The following is a 23,582-nucleotide window of genomic DNA, read 5'->3' as shown; positions in this document are numbered from 1 at the left end:
CATCAGCAAGGGCTGCCTCTGCTGGTTGAATTTCGCATGCACAATAATTTGGGTAACTGCAAATGACTCCAACATCCAAAATGCAGCTTTGCATTTTTGCAATTGTTATTTCTTATTTTACAGGCCTTTTCTGGTCGTTCTCCCAGCCTGTGTCTCATCCGTTAACATACTTCCCAGTCCCAGCGCTCCCAAGCGCTCTTTTATCTGCACAACAGGAGAGTGTGATGCCAACTTTCTGGTCCCCAAAATCCCAGGCTGCCACTTCCTATTTCAGAGCAGGGGAACATGCAGCAGTGGAACATGCAGTGATTTCAGGTGGCACATGGGTGACACAAAGGATTCTGCCTGCTGAGACCAACACGTTCACTGACCAGTTCCAGGAGGACAGGCTACCTCTTATGGTGTGGTGGGATTCGCATCCAGCACCTCTTCTGCCCCTTCACTGCCATCTCCTCCAAGACCATCTCTGACTCACCTTGGGCCCCACACATCTCAGCTTTCTTCTCTGCACTCCCACCTCCCCACCCCAGCCTTCCTCCCCATTAGCCTTTAGAACCCTCTCCTGGGCTACTCCACTCCCTGGTAGCACCTTCCCTAAACCACACTCTGCTCTAGTCCTACCTTTGACCCCTCCAGCTCCCATTCCCTTGTGCCCTATCCTACAGGTTCACTCTTAGCCCTCGGCCCCATCGCCTCAGTCATAGCCGCACCTCTCCTGAACCGTCCCCCTCCCCAGCCCCTGCAGCTTCTCAAATCAGCCTTTCCCCTAACTGCACCCCCACTCTCCTTCAATCTTCCCAGGCCCAACTCCCCTTGAATCCTCCTCTTTCCCTGCCAGATTCCCAGGCTCCTGTGGCCCCACCTCTTTCCACTTCTCCCTCCCTCTGTGCAGCTCCTTGGAGTCTGGATTCCCACACCCAGACACCCCCCATCCCACCTCCCACCCCAGCCCCTGTCTCCACTACCATTCCCAGCCTCTGCCTTCAACTACTGCATGAAGCTCTTTCTCTGGGGTTAGGGTCCACTCTTCCTCTTGACCTCGCTTATCTACTAGTTTCCTTTCAAAATCCATGTATTCAAGTAATAAAAGTGAGTCGGTTTTTAAACATGAACCCACTAGGATGGCTAGGACTTAAATTAAAAATAAAAACAGCAAATAGCAAGTGATGGTGAGGGTACGGAGAACTCTGAACACTCATGCATTGCTGGTGGGAACGTAAAATGGTGCAGCTTGATGGGTGCAGATGGAAAACTTCTTGGTGGTCTCTCAAAAAGTTAAATATAGAATTCAACTCCTAAGTATATACCCCATATAATGTAAAACAGGGACTCAAGCAGATAATTTTACACAAGTATTCATAGCAACAATATTTGCTATAGCCAGTAGGTGGAAGCAACCCAAGTGTCCATCAATAAATAAACAGATAAACAAAATGTAGTGTATACCCACAATGGAATATTATTCATATGTAAAAAGAAATGAAGATCTGATACATGCTACAACATGGAGCACCCTTGAAAACTAAATGAGAGAACCCAGACACAAAAGGATGCATATTGCATGATTTTACTTATGTGAAATATCTAGAATTGGCAAATTCACAGAGACGTAAAGTAGATTAGTGGTTACTGTGGGACTGGGGAAGTGGCATATGGGAAGTCAATGCTTAATGGGTACAGAGTTTCTGTTTGGAAGGTGGTGATAATAACACATTGTGAGTGCAATTAACAACACTGAATTGTACACTTAAGATGGTTAAAATGGAAAATTATAGTATGTTGCAACAATACAAATTTTTTAAATTAAGTAAACAACAGTACAGATAGTTAATGGATGCAGCAGAGATTGTGATGGTGATTTATAGGTGACTAAAGTTTGAGAAATATGAAGTTAGAGGAAAGGGTATAAACTCACATGAAAACAGTTACCTGACTCATGCAATGAAAACGGCTGTGTCTCACATAACTTCATCCGTTGGCATGGCCCAGCTTTGTCTGCGTGAATCAAGTAACCACAACATGAAACTACTGACACAAGGTGTTTCCCTCTCCTCCTAGCTTCTCTAGCACCCAGGGTCAGGACTCAGTCTTCCCCATTTATGGCTGGACTCAAGAACCATGCAAGGAGCTTGTTTTCCTCTGAACCCCAGACACTCCCTTCAGAGGTTGACATCACCCACCATCTCCATGGCAATCAAATGCCTGCTCCCAGACAGTGTGTTTGGAAATTTGGGGCATCAAAAAACAAAAACAAAAACAAAAAAAACACGACAACAAAAACCAAAAAACAAACTATGGGATCTTGACACTGAGCATTCTGTTCTTTCCATTTGCCAAAACTAATGGAGGGTGGGGAAGAGGCAGGAAATGGAGGGTGGTGCTGGGATGGTGATACCCATTCATTCATTTATTCATTCAACAAATATTGTTGAGGCCTGACTATGTGTCCAGCACTGTTCAAAGCACAGGGAATATTCTGGTGAGCCAACTGGCAAAGTCCAACCCTCTTGACATTTCCAGTCCAGTGCAAAAGGCAGTCAGGATAACAGATAAAATACATAATATCATGTAAGATAGCAAGACAATGAGTGAAATGGAGGTTAGGGAGGGACTCTCTGAAGAGGAGATATTTGAGCAGAAAAAGGAAACAAGCCAGGTGGATATCTAGAGGAAGAGCGCTCCAGGCATAGCATACAGCAAGTGTTGAGGTGGGAATATGCTTGGTGTATTGGAGGCCCAGTGGGGAGGTCGGCATGGCTGGAGTACAGAGACTGGGAGGGAGGGAGATGGGAGAGGAGGTCAGAAAGGTTAGCAGATTCATGCCTCAGCTTATGGACTCTGATGAGCACTTGGACTTCAAGTGAGGCAGGAAGCCATGAAAGATGGAATCACCACTGACCCAGCAATTCTAGCTTATACCCAAAAGAATTGAAAATGGACCCAAATAGACACTTGTACACCAATGTTCATAGCAGCATTATTCACAATAGCCAAAAAGGTGAAAACAACCCAAGTGTCCTCGAATAAATGAATGAATAAAGAAAAGGTGGTATAATGCCATAACGGAATATTATTCATCCATAGAAAAGAAATGGAGTTCTGATACATGCTACTACATGGATGAAACTTGAAGACACCATGTTGAGTGAAATAAGCACAAAAGGACAAATACTGTATGGTTTCACTTACACGAAATATCTAGAATTAGCAAATTCATAGAGATAGAAAGTAGATTAGAGGTTACCAGGGACTGAGGGGAGGGGAAATGGGCAGTGATTCTTAATGAACAAGGTTTCTGTTTAGGGTGAAGGAAATGTTTTGGAAATGGATGGTGGCGATGGTAACAGCTTTGTGGATTAACACTACTGAGTTCCGTGGTTAAAAATGGTTAAAATGTGAAATTTTATGATTTATATTTGTTACCACAATAAAATTTTTTAAAAAAGGCATGAGAGGGTCCTGAGCAGAGGACGATGCGATCTGATTTGCAATGTGAAAGGCTGGCTCTGCTGCCATGTGGGGAATAGACAGCAGCAGACGGGGGTAGGAGCAGGAGACTGCTGCAGGATCCTGGCAAGGGCCACGGATGTGCTCACAAGGATTTCGTCTCAGCTGGTGTTCTAGTTTGCTAGCTGCCGGAATGCAATATACCAGAAACAGAATGGCTTTTAAGAGAGCCATTAAATTAAAAAGGGGAATTTAATCAGATGCTAGTTTACAGTTCCAAGGCCAAGAAAATGTCCAATTACAAATCTATAGATATGTCCAATCAAAGGTGTCTGGAGAAAGATACCTTGGTTTAAGAAGGCCAATGACGTTCAACATTTCTCTCTCAGCTGGAAGGGCACATGGCGAACATGGCGGCATCTGCTGGCTTTCTCGTGGCTCTACCGAAAGGGACTCTCTCCAAAATGTTTCCTCTTTTAAAGGATTCCAGCAAGCAACTCCACCCTCAGTGGATGGAGACACACCTCCATGAAAATCATCTAATCAAAACTTACCACCCACAATTGGGTGGGTCACATCTCCATGGACACAGTCCAAATGCTCCCACCCAGCAACACTGAAAGAGGATCAAAGGGCATGGCTTTTCTGGGGTCCACCAGATTCAGACCGGGACACCTAGTCTGGTGGTGTCGGCTGACAACAGTAGGTTTCCTACAGGGAGAAAGTGGGAGAACCCCATTTCTATGGTAATGTAACTCTGAACTTTGACTGGTGGTGAAATTAGGAAGAGGTAGGATCACCTCCCCACTTCACGAGGCTCCTCAGACCGGGAGAGAACCTCTCCCCGCCTCACACAGGCCACACGTGGCGTACGCCGTTCTCGCTGCCTAGAACATCCTTCCTTATCTGTTTAAATCTACTCATCCACAGGGATTACTTCCCAGACCACCCCTGCTCCAGGAGGTCAGGTCCCCAGAGGTATGCGCTCATTCTCTGTGCTTCTCTCTCATGGCACTTAGTGCAACCGTCTTCATTAATAAGTGTAATTATTATAATATATTGTTAACATGTTATTTTTTGGAATATGATACCCCAGCCTTTTGCCAGGATCCTGCGGCAGGATCCTGCTCCTACGCCTGTCTGCTGCTGTCTGTTCCCCACGTGGCAGCAGAGCGAGCCTTTCACAATGCAAATCAGATCACATCATCCTCTGCTCAGGGCCTTCTCATGCTTTTTTTTTTTTTTTTTAATTTTATTGCGGTAACAAATATAAAAATCATAAAATTTCACATTTTAACCACATAACTCTGTGGTGTTAATTACATTCGCAATGCTGTTACCATCGCCACCGTCCATTTCCAAAATGTTACTTCGTGTTTGTCTTCCCCACGACACTGCGGACTTCATGAGGGCAAGGACTGGATCTATGGTATTCACCCCTCCTTCCTCAGTTCCTGGAAGAGTGCCTGACACAAGTAGATGCTCGATAGATCTTTGTTGAATGAATGAGCAAATAATCAGCTGCACAGGACAGCACGCACCACAGAATCAGCAGGGGACGGAAGTTGTCTTTTAAAGAAGAAATGCAAATAGGAACAGGCCTCACATCAACTTAGAAACCAAGGGACTCACAAGCGCCCAGTGGTAAAGCATTAACTCTCCACCCCCAATTTGCAGGTACACTCGCCCTTGCAGCTGTGCCCACCCAGGAACATGCTTGCACACACCGCAGCATCTCCTGAGGTAGAATAGAAACAGATTGGCAATATAAAATCTCCACTCAGTACACTTAATGCATCAACTAATATTTCGATGGCCAAAATTTGTTCTTGAGGCAATCGACTCAATTGAATGAATTCCAATAGAAACCAGGAGCATTCTTGATAGAAATCATGAATGTTCAATTTGGCTTCAATACTTCTAGCTCCCATCCTCCAAGTCCTCTCCCGTATCCCTACCAGCCTTCACCTCCCATCTTGTGCATTCTTGAATTCAGGCATCAGTTGAGACGTGAAAGGTGAGTTGTTTTGGGAAAGCAGGGGAAAGCAGTTCTTATGCCCTCCAGATCTTATTCCATGGGCAGCCAACCATCTCATGAAGGCTGTCCTAATCTTTCATTCACTGCACTAGAAAGGCGCCTGACATGGCTGCTTTGGCACAAAATTATTTTGTCAAAGGAACATTTTAATATATTATTGTAAAAAATTATTAAGTTTCCATCTTTTAAAAAATGTGCATGGCATACATCTTCATTCCATCCCTGACCTCATCCCATCCTTTTTCCCACTCCTGCCCTTTCACCACTGATGACACATTATATCAGACTTGCCAGCTCAAAATGCTTCCTGTGTCAATCATCCAGTTTCAGGCCAAATAAGTTTGCTCCCAGCAAGTCTGAGACACTCCTGGCTTTCTGAGTTGTAACCCCCAGTGAGAGCGTCTGCCTCCCAATCCAATGCTGCACATCGGCAGCTGTGTTTCTGGAGTCTGGGATGTTTGCTCTATTAACTGATGAGGGGTTCTTGCCTTGGAGACTACAAATGAGTTTTAAGGGCCTATGAACCTCTGAAGTCATGCAATCCAAATGTGATGAGGGGAAGAGGGGACTCATGTTTTCACCAGTTCCTCAAAGCTGTCCATGACCATCAACATTAAGAAATCACTGGTTTAAATGGACAGGCTAGACATTTCAGATCAGAAAACCTAAGTTGAAGCAGCCACCTGGTATCTTCCCTTGCATCGTGTTAAGGGCAGACCTGACTAATGGTATTATTTTTATTTTGTCACCAAGGACAACCAGTTTATGTAGTACAGAATCTAAAGTCAATTTCCTAACGCAAAATCATACACTTTGGAGGCAACCTTTGAGGATCAAACTTAGAAGTTACTAGATTGATTTTGGACAGCGTAGGCGAGGATTTGGGGAGACCCTCCTGCCATCTAAGAGGGGGCCCTCTATTCTCTCCCCATTTGCAACACAATTCTGAGAACTGGGTCTAAAAGGAAAGTTTAACCTCTGGTTTCTACATTTTGGGTGGCTTTGAGCTTGTGGTAAGAGAGAAGACCCAGAAAGAACTGTCCAAAACACAGAATGGGAATTGCTTCTGCTTATCTGCTCATCTATTATGTCCGTATTACGGTTGACACTGAAATCATTCTGCAGCCGCACGTTTCAGATTGAGGTAACTCCCCGCCACTTTAAAGGTCAGGAAAGCCAATGTGCTGACAAAGGTCCTTCTCCCCCTGTCAATATGCCCCACATCCACTCCTGAGTCATCATGTCTGGATGACTAGGCTGACAAAAACAAGGTTTCATGGGGTGAGTTGGATGGGGGAGAAGAGGGGCTGGCAGGGCAGAGAGGGGTGGAGCAGCAAGAGCAGTGGTTTTGGAATTGAGGATTGGGGTTTGATCCCTTCCCTGTGAACTTGGGCATGTCAGGCTGATCTCTTTGGGCATCAGACGAAATTAGGAAATGCAAAGCGAGCTACCTACCATGATAGCAGGGAGCTAGCAGGTGCTCAATGAAGGCTGACTGGGTGGGACTGTGCTGGGTGCAGAGGTTCTGTAAGTCAACTTTAATCCTCATGGTAATATGTCTTCAGAAGTTCTGTATAGAGATCAGCCCAATCCCCAAACTTATAGAGATTTATGCATTCCTGGTCATTCATAAAGTAAACATGAAACTACGCTCTGAGCTCTGCAACTGAGCGATGCAACAAGGAAGCCCAATGAGGTGCTATCTAGAGGTCAGTTCAGTTCTATGTATCCCAGCTTCTGGTTGGCCTCCAAAGGTAGAACTCAAACTGTCTAAGCCTCCCTCTCTCTCTTTTTTTAAAAAAAAATTTATATTGATAAAACAATATACAAACACAAACATTCTTAAAATACAAACATTCTATACATGGTGTGCAATCAATGGCTCACAATATCATCACATAGTTGTGTATTCATCACCATGATCATATTTAGAACATTTGCATCACTCCAGAAAAAGAAATAAAAAGAAAAAAGTTATACATACCATACCTCTAACCTCTCCCTTTATTGACCACTCTTATTTCTATTAGCCCAATTTATTTTACCCTTTGTCCCCCTATTATTTGTTTATTTTTATCCATATTTTTTACTCATCTGTCCATACCATAGATAAAAGGAGCGTCAAACACAAGGTTTTCACAATCACACAGTCACATTGTAAAATCTATATTATCACACAATCATCTTCAGGAAACAAGGCTACTGGGACACAGCTGTATGGTTTCAGGTATTTCTCTTTAGCCACTCAAATATACCATAAACTAAAAAGGGATATTTATATAATGCATAGGAATAACCTCCAGGATAACCTCTTGACTCTGTTTGAAATCTCTCAGCCACTGACACTTTATTTTGTCTCATTTCTCTTGTCCCCCTTTTGGTCAAGAAGTTTTTCTCAATCCCTTGATGCTGAGTCCCAGCTCATCCCAGGATTTCTGCCCACATTGCCAGGGAGGTTTCCACCCCGGGGGGTCATGTCCCACTTAGTGGGGGAGGGCAATGGGTTCACTTGCCTTGTTGGCTGAGAGAGAGAGGCCACATCTGAACAACAAAAGAGGTTCTCTGGAGGTGACTCTTAGGCATAATTTTAAGTAGAAAAAATTAGAAAACTTTGCAGGAATAAGTTTCATAGGGATGAACCCCAAGTCTGAGGGCTCGGCCTATTGATTTGGTTGTCCCCACTGCTTGCATGAGTATCAGAAATTCTCCAGAAAGGAAAGTGGAATCTTTCCCTCTTTCTCCCAATTCCCCTAAGGGACTTTGCAAATACTTCCTTATTCACTATCCAAATCACTCTGAGATTTATCGAGGCATCACACTAATCTGGACAAACAACAAAATCTCATGCCCTATTCAAGATTCCCTGTACTTATGATGTTCAACTAAACTGATCATAGAGTTAAAACAGGAAATATAAATATAAATTTGGTGCCAAATAAACTTCTCTCCCTTTAGTCTTACACAGAAGTTGAAGTTTTAAGATATGGACAAATCATCCTTTACCCAGCCTTCTGATATACCTTGGTCCTTTCCAGATCAGCTTCATTCATATCTCTACTCGATGTCTGATCACTTTTTCCATTTTTTAAACGTTCTGTCTAGGCCTCTCTTTAACTGGGAGGTGGGGATGAACCAGGGAGGGGAAGGGAAGGAAGGCTTATGGGAGCGAGTGAAGGGAAGCTTGGTCTCCACAATTCTCTACCTTGTCACTAGGGGGCAGCACTAACTCAGGGCTGCCGCAGACCATGTGGGCAGCAATCTGGGACTTGTCAAGTTTACCTAAGTGCACTCAAACTGAGCACATAGCTCCGGCTTTGTCGCTCGAGTCCATTTCTGCACTTAGCTGTGTGACCCTGGTCACACCACTGAGCCGCTTTTGAGTTTGTTTTCTTATGTGTAAAATGGGAATGATAATAGTTCCTAAAACAATAGATTCGTTGTGAACAGAAAATGTAGCAAATGTTTGAGCAATGGCAGCCACTATCACCCTCACCTCCAGCGAGAAGCTTAAACATCGCAGTCCCCCTTCTCTGCCTTGCCTTATTCTGTACCGTCTTTCTCGTTCAAGATTGCCCCTAATGCTTATTTAATGAGTGTGTAGAGAAACATTTGGGGGGGGGGGAGGGGGAGGGGAGTGGGCAGCAGGGTAAAGATCCATAGTGATTTATTTTTAGGAACACACCCAATATTTTCCCTTCTTTACCCTTCTCCTACTCCTTTTTACTTTCTTTGCTCTACCACGAGATTTTCATTTTCATTTCCCAATATATGTTAATCACCTGCTGTGTGCCAAGCCCTCTGCTAGGCAAGGACAGCTGGGAGGACAGCGAGGTGCAGGAGGACCTCTTGACCCCGCTCCAGCTGCAAGGTCTATTCTGACTGGCCCATGCATGGCCTCCAGGTTGAATGCTGCCCCTGAGCAGGCTGGCTAGATTCCATGCAGAATGCACTGAAGGGGGTGCAAAGAGCAGCCTGCAAGCTGAGCTGCAACTCCCAGTGGCGATTTTCAGATCATAATCTGGGGTGCCTGCCAGAGCGGTGATGGATCTCGCCCAGGTCAGGCACTCCAGAGGCTGGTGCAGCCCTGGCTGAGCTCCCAGTTTCTGATGGAGCACGGGGCATCCCAGAGCCCTCCCAGAAAGCAGTCTCTTCCTGTCAGTCCCTGAGAATCAAGAACCAGTGGCCCCCATCTGGGAAACCTAGGTATGGTTCAGTGTGGTTCATCATTCCTGAATTTTCTGATTTATGATAGAAACTTGCTCTGGCTGACTTCAGCAGGAAATGAATTTGCTGCAAGGATATTATTTGGCTCATGGAATCCAAAGGAAGGCTGGAGAATGAGGCTCTGAAGAAGGCAGGAAGCAGGACAGTTGTCAGTCACAGGAATTCTCTGGCTAGAGCTTCACAATTGGAGTTGAAGGCTTCCCACTACCTGCTGTTATTGTCGTTGTTCTAAGCAGGCAGAAGATAGTTTATTGAGTACATGTGCAGAGAAAGCGCATGTAGGCACTCTCACAAGAAAATAGAGGTGAGAGGCAAAGTGGCCCTGGCGAAGTAGGGCAATCTGCCTTCATAGGTCAGCTTCACTTACTACCGCACCCCCACACCCCTTCCTCGTTTGGGGCTTTCTCCTACCCTCCCTTTTCTCCAGGGCCATGCCTGGTGGTAGAGAGCACATTTGGGTGGCTCGGTTGATTTTACCTTCTCCAGTGGATGACTCACCCAGGCGGGGGTCATTTGACCCACAGATACAGTCTGTTGTTCTTCTCAGAGAACTTTCTCCTCGAGGCCTGACTGCTTCTGGGAACTTGCCCTTTGCTTATCCAGCCACCGCTCTCATTTTAAACCTACCTCATTTCCCCATCAGAGATTTCCAGCACCTTTAAAGGAATTTGGGCCGATGGTCCATCTTCTGTAGCTGTCAGTGGTCACAAGCCTGACATGTGGGAACACAGAAGTTTCTGGATGTGCTATTGAGGGCGGCTGGCTGAGTGAGGGGAATAGGAGCATTGCCTCTGGTGAGGAGAAGTTCGCCGTGAAAGGCTTCGCGTCTGGAAGAAACAAACTGGATGAGAATTCAGCACAGAGTTTGAATGGAAGAAGGAGCCAGATAGAGCTCAGGGAGTTTTTAGGAACACTATTGGTTGGGGCTTGTCGTCCTGTGGCAGTTTGCCACATCTGGCTGAAATTTGCATAAGAAAAACTTCTAGAATGACTTCCTGAGAGAGTGCTCTACAGAAAATTTAAATTTTGGAAGCTTTAGAGCAAAGGAGTATAACTGACAAGTAAATTTGGTTTCCTTATGATCTGTAATTTTTCTAAGACTAAAACTATGACTAACGACATCATACTGCTGTTTAACATTTTGTAGATCAGTAAGTATCAGGATATAACATGGACAGTGAAAATACTGTCAAGTCTTTAGGAATTTTATACAAATCTCCAAATATATGGGTAACATTTCACTTACATAAATTTAGCTTAACAGAAGGATATAAAATCTTGTTAATTATTGTAATACTTTCTAAACACTTTCTATATCCATCTGGGGCTATAGTCAGCACTGTCCTACAAACAAGATTTACTTCCATACCAGGATGGTGTTCACTGACAAAATTAACATATTGCAGGACTGTACTTGGAGGCAGTTGGAGATCAGTAAGGCCTGCTGCTAAGGCGTTCTTAAAGATATGGGGACTATTTTGAAACCCTTGAGGCAGCACTAAGTGAGCAGCACAGAAATCTTATCCTTAAGTCCCTACTGTTCAAAATCAAATGGACATTGAGAGTCAGGGTGAAGAGGGATACCAAAAAAAATATGCATTTTAAAGATCTAGGACTGAAAAGTTGAACGTAGACAGGGGTGACTGGGTGGGGGTGGGGGGGCTCGCTCCAGGATGCCTTCATTCCATAATGAATGGGTTTATCTGTTCAAGGATCTCCTTTGGGATGCTGAGAGGCCTTGGGGCAAACATGGGTTAATATTAGCTGGGTTTACTAGTCTTAAGGTGGACCCCAGGGAGTGAAGAGGATCCCTCCCTAGAACGGAGGTGGGGCATACAGGGACAATGAGGAATTGATGAGATACTAGAATATCCTTAAGCCTATCAAGGAGAAGGGTAGTGAAGGTCCTAGTTTTGGCTTTACCATCAACTCCCTTAACTAGGCAAGTCCGGGTGGAGGTAGGTCCAGTGTGGCAGAACAAAGTAACTGGCTCTATTATTTAATTAAAAAATCAATAATCTGGGAATGTCAAATGGTGCAACCACTGTGGAAGGCAGTTTGGCGGTTCCTCAAAAAGCTGAATATAGAATTGCCATACGACCCAGCAATACCATTGCTAGGTATCTACTCAAAGGACTTAAGGGCAAAGACACAAACGGACATTGGCACACCAATGTTTATAGCAGCGTTATGTACAATTGCAAAGAGATGGAAACAGCCAAAATGTCCATCAACAGAAGAATGGCTAAACAAACTGTGGTATATACATACGATGGAATATTATGCAGCTTTAAGACAAGATAAACTTATGAAACATGTAATAACATGGATAGACCTAGAGAATATTATGCTGAGTGAGTCCAGCCAAAAACTAAAGGACAAATACTGTATGGTCCCACTGATGTGAACCAACATTCGAGAATAAACTTGAAATATGTCATTGGTAAAAAAAAAAAAATCAATAATCAAGTGTTAGGTGTCACCTGGGGTTCCTCTAGGTTGATAGATGTGAAATCAGCAGAGCCATAAACAGCCTCACGCACCCTCAGTCTTCTTCCCTTGCCATGAGCAGAGTTCAAGGGGCTGCCCCGTCCCCTCTTTGGGAGACAGTGCAGTGTCTGGGCCCAAAGCTCACGCTGGTGGCATCTGGGGCGAGGCCCTGGTGGGTCCTGAGGTTGAGGGTCACCTTGAGCTTCCCGGCGCCCTCTTTGTCGGTGGCCCTCTGACCACAATTGCAAGGCCCTTGAGAATTGGAGTCACAATTTGGGTGACCTCGAGGGGACAGGGCATTTTTAACAGCGACTGCAATAGGCTGAGACTGTTCTCTCTTCTTTTGCTTACTTATCCTTGCCATCTCCTTCTCCTTAGCCTTGTCTTGATTAGTAAAGACAGAAAAAATAGTTTCTAACAAGTTATTAGTGAGAGTCTGCAGGCCCAAGGAGAGCTTTTGCAGCTTTCTCCAGATGTCATGGGCAAACCGGCTGATGAAATCAGTGTCCAGCAAAATCTGACCTTCCCAGGAATCCAGGCTTAAATTAGTGTATTTTTTAGGGCTTCCACTAGCCTCCCCTAGAACAGAGCTGGGTTTTCCTCTTTCTTCTACGTGATCTCCCTTAGCTTATTACAATTAACCAGCTTGGTGGTACATTTTCTCATGCCTTTTAGCAAACATGTTGTAAGAGGGAATCATTAAGAAGATTCCTCTAATGAAACTTGAGACATAGACATAACACAAGCAGCAAGTCCTTCTCAGGTTCTTATCTTGATAGGAGCTATAAACATTTGGACATAGGAAATTTCCAATTACTTTTCCTGTCTTTTACAGATTGCAATTGAGAGTCCCACTGGAGGGCTATGCTTCCCAATCTTTTAGCTTAAATTGAGGCTATGTGGCCTTCTGTAGGGAAATGATTCTAGTTCTTTAGGAGGATACTGTTGACATTTCCCATTTTCTCTGGAAAAAGAAATAGAGTTGTTTAGGACACTGGTCAGGGACTTTAACCCTGCCCCTGCCTGGAAGAATCCCAGGACAATGCTCTCGAGGAGTTGGGGACTCAAACCCTATACTTTCCTGAGAGATGTCTGGACCTCCACCTCGAGGGGGTTCCCAAACACAGGTCAGGGCTTTTAACCCTGCCTTTGCCCAGAAAAATTCTAGGAAGATGCTCTTGAGGAGCTGGGGACTCAAACACTATACTTGCCTGAGAGATGCCTGGAGCTATGCTTCCAGGAACACCTTTGTTCTCCAGTTTCCTGCTTCCTGAGGACTAAACATGGAGCATGCTCTAGAAGAAGGGAGGATTTCTATTCATCCACAATGGGTCTCAACAGTGACTAAATGATCAAGGCCTGAAGGGGAGACACTCCCATTGGAAAAGACTAAATCCCCATGAGCATAGACCAGAGGTGACTTCCTAGAATGTTAAAGAGAATACCTTATTTTGTACAAGAATCCTTAGCCCAGAATCCTATGTTATAAAAGGTGGAATGTCTCAGAAGGCACTGAAAGCCAGACAGAGGAAAGAAGAAAACTCTCATGGAGGCAGGGGAGAGGACTTCTGTCAGAGAGGTGAAAAGAGGAACAGATTCAGCAGGTGGAAAAGTCTGGGTCCTCAGAGGGGAAGAAGGGAGAGTGTGGGAAGTCTGGTGCAGCTGAGGAGAGAGAGAGAGAAAAGCAGGGGAGCTGGTATGGCTTCCATTGGACTCCTGATCGACATGGGGAGAATCCCCCAGTCAGGTCTCAAGGGCGTATCACCTGCCACCCTAGTCTCCTTGGATCTGCACAGCATGGAGATGGGCTTCTGCCGCCTCCAAGGAGAGGGCCAAGGACTCAGGGTAGACTGAATTTATGTCCTGGAAAAGCCAAATCAGAGTCCTCAGATTCTTAGAGACACAGAATTACATGAGGACATAGGAGAGGATAATAATGAGCCAAGAGAGAAGAAAAAGTGAAAGCACATGGGCAAGCCTCCCAGTCAATAGCCATGACTTAGCAGTCCAGATAATTGGAGAGAAGTGCCTCCTGGCTGGCTCACCACTATATGTTGCTGGATTTGATTTTAGTTTCTCATGGCCATGCCATGAGAAAAAATTCAAGGGCATAGTCCAAAGAATGAGCAGGCAGAAAATGTATTGAGTCCACATGCAGAGAAGGCACTCTCGCAAGAAAAGAGAAGTCCATACTCTTTTTTCAACCTGAAATAGACACACCTTGAAAATACAACAAGAACTTCCATCATTCACTCATTTCACCTACAAATACCAAGTTTCTACTCTGCTGGGCATTAGGGATGCAGCAATGAACAAGACAGAAACAGTCTCTACTCTCACTCATGGGTGAGTGAATGGCCTGTTCAGGCAGCCATCTGACTGACCCTTAGTCACCTCTGGTGGCTTTGTTCCACAATGTGGGTGAGTATCTCATCTTTATCATCATCTCTTAATGTCCTCAGGAGAAACCAACATGAGCGTTGTCATATTTAAGGCTCTAATTGGGGAGGCTCCTTGGGAATGTGTTCTTGTCCTCTTTGGTTCAGAGAATTGGTTTATGGGCTGTATTTGCATAGGGAGTCAGGGTATGGACAGCCAGGCAGGCAGGCAAGTGAACTTCCATTGTACATTGTCGTGGAATAGTATAGAAGCTGATAACAGTGGACAAAGGCAAATCAACCGTTCACAGAGCCCTGTTCAGGACTCTGTTATCCTTTCATTCTGATCTTGGTCTTTGCCTCTGTCTGGTAGCTGACGTCTGGACATGTTCTTGTTTGCTAGCTGCCAAAATGCAATATACCAGAAACAGAATGGCTCTTAAAAAGGGGAATTTAATAAGTTGTTAGTTTACAGTTCTAAGGCCAAGAAAATGTCCCAGTTAAAACAAGTCTGTAGAAATGTCCAATTAAGGCATCCAGGGAAAAATACCTTGGTTCAAGAAGGCCGATGAAGTTCAGGGTTTCTCTCTCAAGTTAGAAGGGCACATGGCAAACACAGTCAGAGTTTCTCTCTTATCTGGAAAGGCACATCGTGAACACAACATCATCTGCCAGCTTTCTCTTCTGTCTTCTGTTTCATGAAGCTCCCTGGGAGGTGTTTTCCTTTTTCATCTGCAAAGTGCTGGTTGGTGGACTCTCTGTTTTGTGGCGCTGCATCATTCTCTGCTCTCTCTGAACCTCCTTCTTTCTCCAAAACGTTTCGTCTTTTTATAGGATTTGAGTAAAGTAATCAAGACCCACCTAGAATGGGTGGAGACATGTCTCCACACTAATCCAGCTTAGCAACCACTCTTGATTGAGCCACATCTCCAGGGAGATGATATAATTAAAGTTTCAAACATACAGTACTGAATAGAGAATAGAAGAAATGGCTGCCTTTTCTAGGGTGCATACATCCTTTCAAACTGGCACAGGACACAAGACTAAAATCTAGAAGACAGTGTGACTCAGGAGACGTGGCTCACTTCCCTACCTCCTTCAAACCCAACTGCAGCTCCTGCTCCCATTTCTATCATCTCCATGGGAATGAGTCCCTTCCCTTGATTCTTGTTCTTAAAGGCTCTGATTGATTCCTACCGTCCATATATTGGTTGTATTTATTTTGTTGTTTGTATTGCATTGTCTGAACAAGGATTGCCCTAGATTGTCCATTCCTAGATGATGGGTACTGTGCTTCATTCATTCATTAATTCATTCAACAAATATTTATTGTATTCTTATACTGTGACAGGCTCTCTGCCACTGTGCTTTAGGGTTGCAAATACAAAGATGGGTAAAACAGATGCAATCCCTGTCCTCATGGAACTTATGATTTAGTAATGGAGACAAATGCTAACAAAATAACCACACATAAATGTGGTTAGTGGCTGTGTTAGTGGCTCTGAACCAAGGGTATGTGGTGCTATGGAAAGATAAAATAGTGGAGATCTGACCTAGTCTGGGAATCAGGCAAACCTCCCCTAAACTGATATTTGAAAAAAAAAGCAGGAGTTAACTGAATGGACGGGGAATACAGGGAAAAGAGTGTTTCAGTTAAGACCGAATAGCATGAGCAAGGCTCTGAGCTCAGGGGGAGCACAGACAACTGGGAAAGGGACAGAAGTCCATGCAGAGGAAAAGTGTGAGAATGGTGTGAGATGAGCTTGGGGCAGATGGTGCAAGGTCTCAAAGGTCCTACCAAGGAGTTGGATCTTTATCTTCATAGTCACCTCTAGTAACTCTTAACCCCACATGTGCTGCTTGGGGTGCCCTTAGGTAGTTGATAAGCATTTTATGCAAATTAATCGCTTCACTTTGGTTAGAGAAGATGTAATCATGACATGAGGTTGACCTTGTACCGATCTGACTCTCAACCTAATATCCTTACTCCAATGCCTCAAATATGAAGAGGTGATCTTTAGAAATGGGAAACCCATGTTTATGGCTGCAAGTAGCAAGATGGCTTGAAAGGTTTATTGTCGGTATTTCAAGATGCCACAAGATGAGACATGAGATTTGCTTTTCAGACCTGGAGGATGGTGATGTTTTCTGGAAAAAACCAAAAGTGTAAAATTGCACGGCTGCTCCTATTTTTACCCTATATTTACCTAACTTTATAAATCTAAATATGTGCATTTTTAAACAAAAGGAAAGTGTAGCTGATCTTGGTTTTGGCCAATATGGAGGTTTTATTCAGCCCTCTTTTACCCCCTTCTTTCTCCTCTTCTTTTTTTTTTTCTTTCTGCTTTTTTTTTTTTTAACAGATATCAGAGTTTCTCAGATTCAAAATATTAAATACTATCTTAAATACCACTTAATTAACTATCAAAACTGGGTACGTTCTCAAAATATCAAGTAGAAAGTTATTCAAATATCAATTTCGCTATAGTAGTGACGTAAGTTACTAAACCTTTTCAAATTTTTTATTTCAGGAATTTATTTTATCTAATACTACTATAGCTTCCGACAGTTCTTTTTACCTTTTGTTGTTGTGGTGGTGGTGGTTGTAAAATATAACAAATATATGCAAAGGAAAGAAAGAAAAAAGCAATACTTTTCAAAGCACTGCTACTTCAACAAGCAGCTACAGAACAGATCCCAGAGTTTGTCATGGGCTACCATGCCCTCATTTCTGATTTTTCCTTCTAGCTGCTCCAAAACACTGGAGGCTTTACCAGAGTATATAATGGAATCATGAAGTATCTGTTCCTTCTCTTCTATGTCCACTAAAAAGGGACAACATAGAAAACAAAGCCAATATTTACATACTGTGTACATTGACTAGAGTGGTATTTCTTAAATTACTACAGCTTTTAGGATATTTTTCTCTTTAAATCAATTTATATTTTTATGAAAGTAAATTCATTTGTAAAGGAACATGTATATCACTATAATAAATCCTCAGATCTCACTAAGCTTATTACGATATATGTACACCAATAAAGTAAATAATTTTTGCCCAAGTAGCACCTACAACCATCCTGTGTTCTAGGAAGGTACCATGGTAATTAATTTGGAGCATGAAAAATGGGTAAGATTTCTAAAAATGAATGTGGTATAAATTCATGCTTCTCATGCCACTTATATCAGAATCACCTCTTGCTAATTATAGCATGAGGGAAATGGATTTAAAATGAAGATTTTTAAATGAAGAACCACCAAAAAAAGAAAAAGAAAGAAAAAACAGAGAGAGAGAAAGGGGTTTTAGGCAGAGGAAAGAGCATATGAGCAAAGGCTTAGCAAAAGGAAACTACAAAGTGAGATTAAGGATATGAGTTTTCCAACCTGGCTGGCAGACAGGATTTATTTCCAAAAGAGGAGGGATGGACAAGGGTGCCAAGATAAAGGTCTAGTCCTCTGGAAGCTCTAAGGCCAGCTGCAGGGTTTCTCAACCTCAGTGCTACTGCCCTTAGGGGTTGGGCAACCCTCTTTGCTGTGGGAAACTGTCCGGTCCATGGGGATGTTTAGCAGCATCCCTGGCCTCTACCCAGGAGATGCCAGTAACACCTCTCCCCAGTCGTGACAGCCAACAATGTCTTCTGGCATCGTCAAATGCCCTATCCAGAGTAAAATCACCCCTGGTTGAGATCCACTGAGCTAAGGGAATGGTTCAAATTCCTTGTTTGGTGGTTTGTTCTCTTGGTTTCTGTATCAGACAGAATTAGGTTAAGCATCACTTAGCAGAAAACCCAACTCACAGCGGTTTAACCAAATAAGCTCTTTTCCCCTTTCAAATAAAAGAAGTCCAGAGGCTGGCTGTCCAGAGCTTATGTCATATCTCTGTAGTATTAGCAGAGACTCAGAATCTTGTTTCTTCCTTCATATTTATGGTTGTCTCATGATCCTGAAATGGTGCCTCATCTTAAGTACAGCATCCATCTGACAGGCAGAAAGAAGAAAACCTGTGCCAGCTGAGACAGCCCTACCTGATAACCTATCCCCACCAAACAATTCCCGCCTGTATTTCATTGGCTTAACTGAGTCACATGGCCAGCCCCAGTGGCAAGGGAAGCTGGGAAACACAGTTTTTTAAGTGCATCTAGGATAATACGAAGTTCTGTCAGAAAGGAAAAGGAGGCAAATGGCTTTGGGATGACAATTATTGGTCTCTGCCTTGCTCCAAAGCTTGGTTTCCAGGCACAGTGATGAGCTCGGCACTCTCTACAGGAATCTTCCAGAAGAAGCTAGACAAACCTCTAGCATAGCAATAGAATTTGTCTATGCAAATTTCTTAGTGAATGCTGCTAAGGGAAACTCCTTATCTCTACCAGCTAAGAGATTGTTCAAACCAGGATCAGATATTCACTCTATCTCCCTGAAATCAAACCACATACCAAGGAGTTATCAAACAAGGGAACTCTTTATGTTCTCTTCCTACCCCTATCCCCCGCATCCCGGGAACCCACACCAGGCCAATGCAGTAACCCATCATCCCACTAAATCTCTCCCCTACACACTTGCCACAAAGCCTAAAATGTCACCATCAAAATTAATGTTAATTAATTTTAAAAAGAGAAAAAAAAAGAATGAGGAAAATATTAAGTGACAACTCTTTTATGGTTGTAGTTCATAAATTACAAAGAATACTGGTTCTGTTCCTTCAAAGTCCAAGCTCATTTGCTACATACAACAACCGTTTAAAGAAACAGAAAAAAGAGGTCAGGCTTCAATCAGAGATAAGAGTTGAGAGGCTATTCTGGAGGCTACTCTTAAGGAAGTGTCAGCTAGATATTGCTGATTATCACGGTCTGCCAAACCCCAGCCTAAACCATTTCTGTTAACCCTAAAGAACACTTAGGGTTGTATCTGAGGTTCTACAAAAGTTTCCCGCACTAAGATTACATTTCAGAAACCTTCAACCTCCAGATGGGTTCCTCGGCCAGATAAGTCCTGAAACCCAGAGGGCCCAGCCTCTCCACAGCATCAACTAGGTCCATCCCCCCTGTTCCATATAATTGACACCCCTTTCCAACATGAAAATGTTAGAGAGGACAGAGCCCAAATACCCCTAAAAATTGGGAGAAGGATCAAAGTAGAGGAATTATAATAAAGTAGTTAGGATTTAACAAATGAGTATGACTACTACATCATGTTGATAATTCTTTTAGTCTCCAGGGTTTTGGAACAGCGAGAAGGAGAAAACTAAAATTGTGCAACAGTAACCCATATCAAACTCTGAAATCTGTTCTATAATTGTTTGTTACAATGTGCTTTGAAATTTATTGCTCTTTTAGTATAATGTTTTATTTCACACACACACACATAAAATATTTTTTAAAAAGCCCAAGCTCATTCTACTATGCCACATTAGCCCAGCATTGTCTGGCATGTGGAAATGACTCAGTAAATGCTCATTAAATTGATATCTGTTGCATTAGAATAAAAGGTCACCATCAGAATTCATTCCTTTGGGTCAAGCAATATTCTCTCTTAGGGGCCTCTTAAAATTCCAGTCTCCTCTGATGGAGATAAAAGATTATGTATTTACCATCTTAGTGCTGGTCTTAGTTCACTAGCCTTTTTGTCCCCTTTGGAATTCCTGAGCAGCTTTGGGGCACTGAAATCTGTGGGGAAGAAGGAGGCAGGGGCAGGGGAGTCGGGACAGCCCGTGCGTCCCAAAAAGAAGTGGGGCACCCGGCTGTCTCACCTCCTTCCCCAAAAAGCCACAGCCACAACTGCAGCATTAGCTGGAGGTATTAATAAACATTGCTGGTAAGTTTTGGTCCAGCAGACGGCAACCCTGTGACCTTTGAATTGACTTTACCTCCCTGTCTCTCCCCACCCACACTTCTCAGTCTGTAGACTGAAATTCTGGTTTTCCCGTAATTTGTTTTGACACTAACTCTGGGAATAACGCTGCTAATAAGAGAGAAACACCAAAGAGAGCAGGTGTGGAAACAAATACTCCCCAGGATCTCTCATGCCGAGGTGACAAACACCGAAGATGCTGTCTCGTACCCATTTCTTGCTACCCGGGGCCTTCCGGCCTTCCCGTAACCTGGGCTTTCGAAGGAGACGTTGCTGACCTAGAACAGTTACAAACTGGCAGACTTCTGCAGTGCCGCCCTCAGAGGCCCCTGCCCTGGGCTTCCCGTTAGAGGCAGCAGCCCTGGAGCTCCTCTTGTTCCTTCCCATGATGTAAGAATTCTTCAGGATGTGGGGGGGACATGTCTTCCCAGAGCCCTCTGTCTCCTTTTAGGCCATGCCCTGTGTATCCAGGACACCAGAATCTCCTGCCTAAATGACCCTGAGCTGGTTCCAGGAACTGCAGGTCTTCCTCCCAAGTCTTTCTCCCCCAAGGGTGGACCAAGGATGTGGCGTGTGTATCTCCGACCTGGGAGGTGGCCGAGGGACAGCTGTCTGTTGGGGAAAGGTGCAGATGGAGCCTTGTCTTGCAGGTTAGTGTGTCCCACCAGCGCGAACGTGGGGTCACTAAGGCACGGAAATGGAGAGAAAGCGGCAGGCTGCAGGTGGAGGGCTGTTTTTCCCTGAGCTACCTTGTTTTGAGGCAAAATTCTGAAGAGTCTAAGAATTTGAAATTCAAAACAGGGTGGGAGGGTTAATTTTATGTATCAACTTGACCAGGCGATGGTGTCCAGCTGTTTGGTCAATCACTGTCCTAGAGGTCGCCCTGAAGATATTTTGTAGAAGTGATTGACATCCAGATCAGTGGACTAAGTAAAGGAGATTATCCTCAGTGATATGCGCGGGTCTCATCCAAACGGTTGAAAACTTTAAGGACAAAAATTGAAGATTCCTGGAGAAGAAGAAATTCTGCTTCAAGACTGCACCATTACCTCTTACCTGAGTTTCCAGCCTGCTGGTCTGCCCTATGGGTTTCAGACCCGCTACCTCCCACAATTCCTTAAAAAGCACATGCACACACATATAAATATATACACCTATGCATAAGCATATTCTATTGGTTCTGTTTATCTGCAAAACTCTGACCCATAAATCTGGCCTTTCAGTTATTATAAAGATTTGGTTATCTTCATAATAGAAGAAGAGAGCAAATTTTGTTCAACAGTTTGTAAGCTTGATCTATGACATTTAGATATTTAAATCTATGGGAAGTAGCCTCTGTACTCTTTTTTTTTTTTTTTTTTTTTTTTTTTGCATGGGCAGGCCCTGGGAATCGAACCCGGGTCTCTGGCATGGCAGGCGAGAACTCTGCCTGCGGAGCCACCGTGGCCAGCCCAGCCTCTGTACTCTTGCCCCAGGCCCTGAAAATGTTGATGGAAGATCTGATCTACAAACATATATTGTTTGGTCTTCAAATGTTTTTAAAACTTGAGAGATTTCATGTAGAAATTCTGGTCTGGGCTTTTCTGGACAAACTGGACCAGGCAGCCGTGGATCTGGATTTCCGTGTAGCAGCATGGATTAGATCTGAGGAGCAGCTGTCCACTTTCGGCAGGGAAGCATGTACTTCTCAGTTTGCCACACTTTCCACCACTCCCAATTGCCCCATGTCCAGAGAGCTTCTTGCATTCGCATTGCCAGCCCGAGTCCTGCAGGCATCTGAGTTTGGGTCTTCTGGCCCTCTGGCCTGGGGGAGCCAGGTCTGCCTTGGGAAGGAAGCTGGGACAGGTCCCAGTTGAGGGGAAATTCATGGCAGAGCAGGGTAGAAACTCTGGAAGTTCAAATCTATTCATGGCTGCCTCACAGATTTCCCTAGCTGGGGATGAAATCAGCACTGACACTTCCTCTAGGCTCGACCCTCTGCTGCCTCTACCAAGCAGATCGGAAAGGAGAAGTGGAACTGGCCAGGTCATTAGAAAGTGGAGAATGAAAGGGGAAGAGAAGTCCTTGCTGAGGGATGGGGACAGTGCACGTGAGCTCTGCGTTTCCAGTTCTGCCCCCTGAACATCATTTAGAAGATGCCCCGTACCGGTCATGTGCCATCTGTGGGGGTTTCTCAGGGGAAATTACAGCTAGACCAGGGGTGGGGAGAAGAATCTCTGATTGGAAGGAAGCCTGCCCCCACCTCCCATGAGGGCCCAGGCCCTGGCAGAGCTAGCTGCAGAGAAAGCAGGGGCCAAGGTGCTGAGTCGAAGAACTGTGAAAGAAGCACAAATTCTACTCAATGCATGCCGCCTCTGAAATGATTAGCTTCTTTGCCCTGTTAACAGAGGGGTGGGAAAGAGCTAGACAAAGCACCAGCTACCAAAACACCAGGAAATAGACACGAGACATCCTCCTGGCCACATCCCCCCACACAAGCTTCTGGGTACCAGTTAGCAAGTTTTGTTGGGAGACCACTGGAGATTGAATCATGTCCCCCAGAAAAGGCATGTCCATATCCCAACCCCCTGGTCCTGTGGGTGTGAACCCATTTGTAAATAGGACCTTTGCAGATGTTATTAGTTAAAACATGCCCACACAGAATTAGGGTGGGCCTTCATCCAATATGGCTGAAATCCTTATAGGCAAAGGAAATTGGGCACAGAGAGGAGAAGACGCGGGGAGCAGCTAGAAGCTGGAAGTCAACAGAATCCAGAAGAGAAAGAAGATACCACCGTGTGCATTGCCATGTGACAGAGAAGCCAAAAACCAAAGACCACCGGCAGTCAGCCCCAGAACGCTAGGTTTCAGGAAGAGAACATTTGCCTTGCTGGAACCTCAATTTGAGATTTCTCCTAACCTCAGATCCTGGGAGTCAATAAATTCCCATTGTTTAAGCATTGTTTTAGTAGCTGGAAAACGGAAACAGAGACCAAAAGTTATAATGCCAGTTTCTACATTGTAAGAAATGCTGATGTTGAGGGAAGGTGTTCTGGACTCTGTCTCCAACAGGCTGTGATTTACTGGGCTCAGCTTAGTTCCTACATCCCAGCATCATGGGCAGCAGCTTCAGCGAGGAGAGTCCCAGCAGTTGCAATGTGCCTTCAGAGGCTCTTGGC

The sequence above is a fragment of the Tamandua tetradactyla genome, chromosome 12 (genome assembly GCF_023851605.1).
Source record: "Tamandua tetradactyla isolate mTamTet1 chromosome 12, mTamTet1.pri, whole genome shotgun sequence".
Lineage (NCBI taxonomy): Eukaryota > Metazoa > Chordata > Mammalia > Pilosa > Myrmecophagidae > Tamandua > Tamandua tetradactyla.
The sequence above is the reverse complement of the archived record's forward strand: the minus strand, read 5'-3'. Positions refer to the sequence as shown.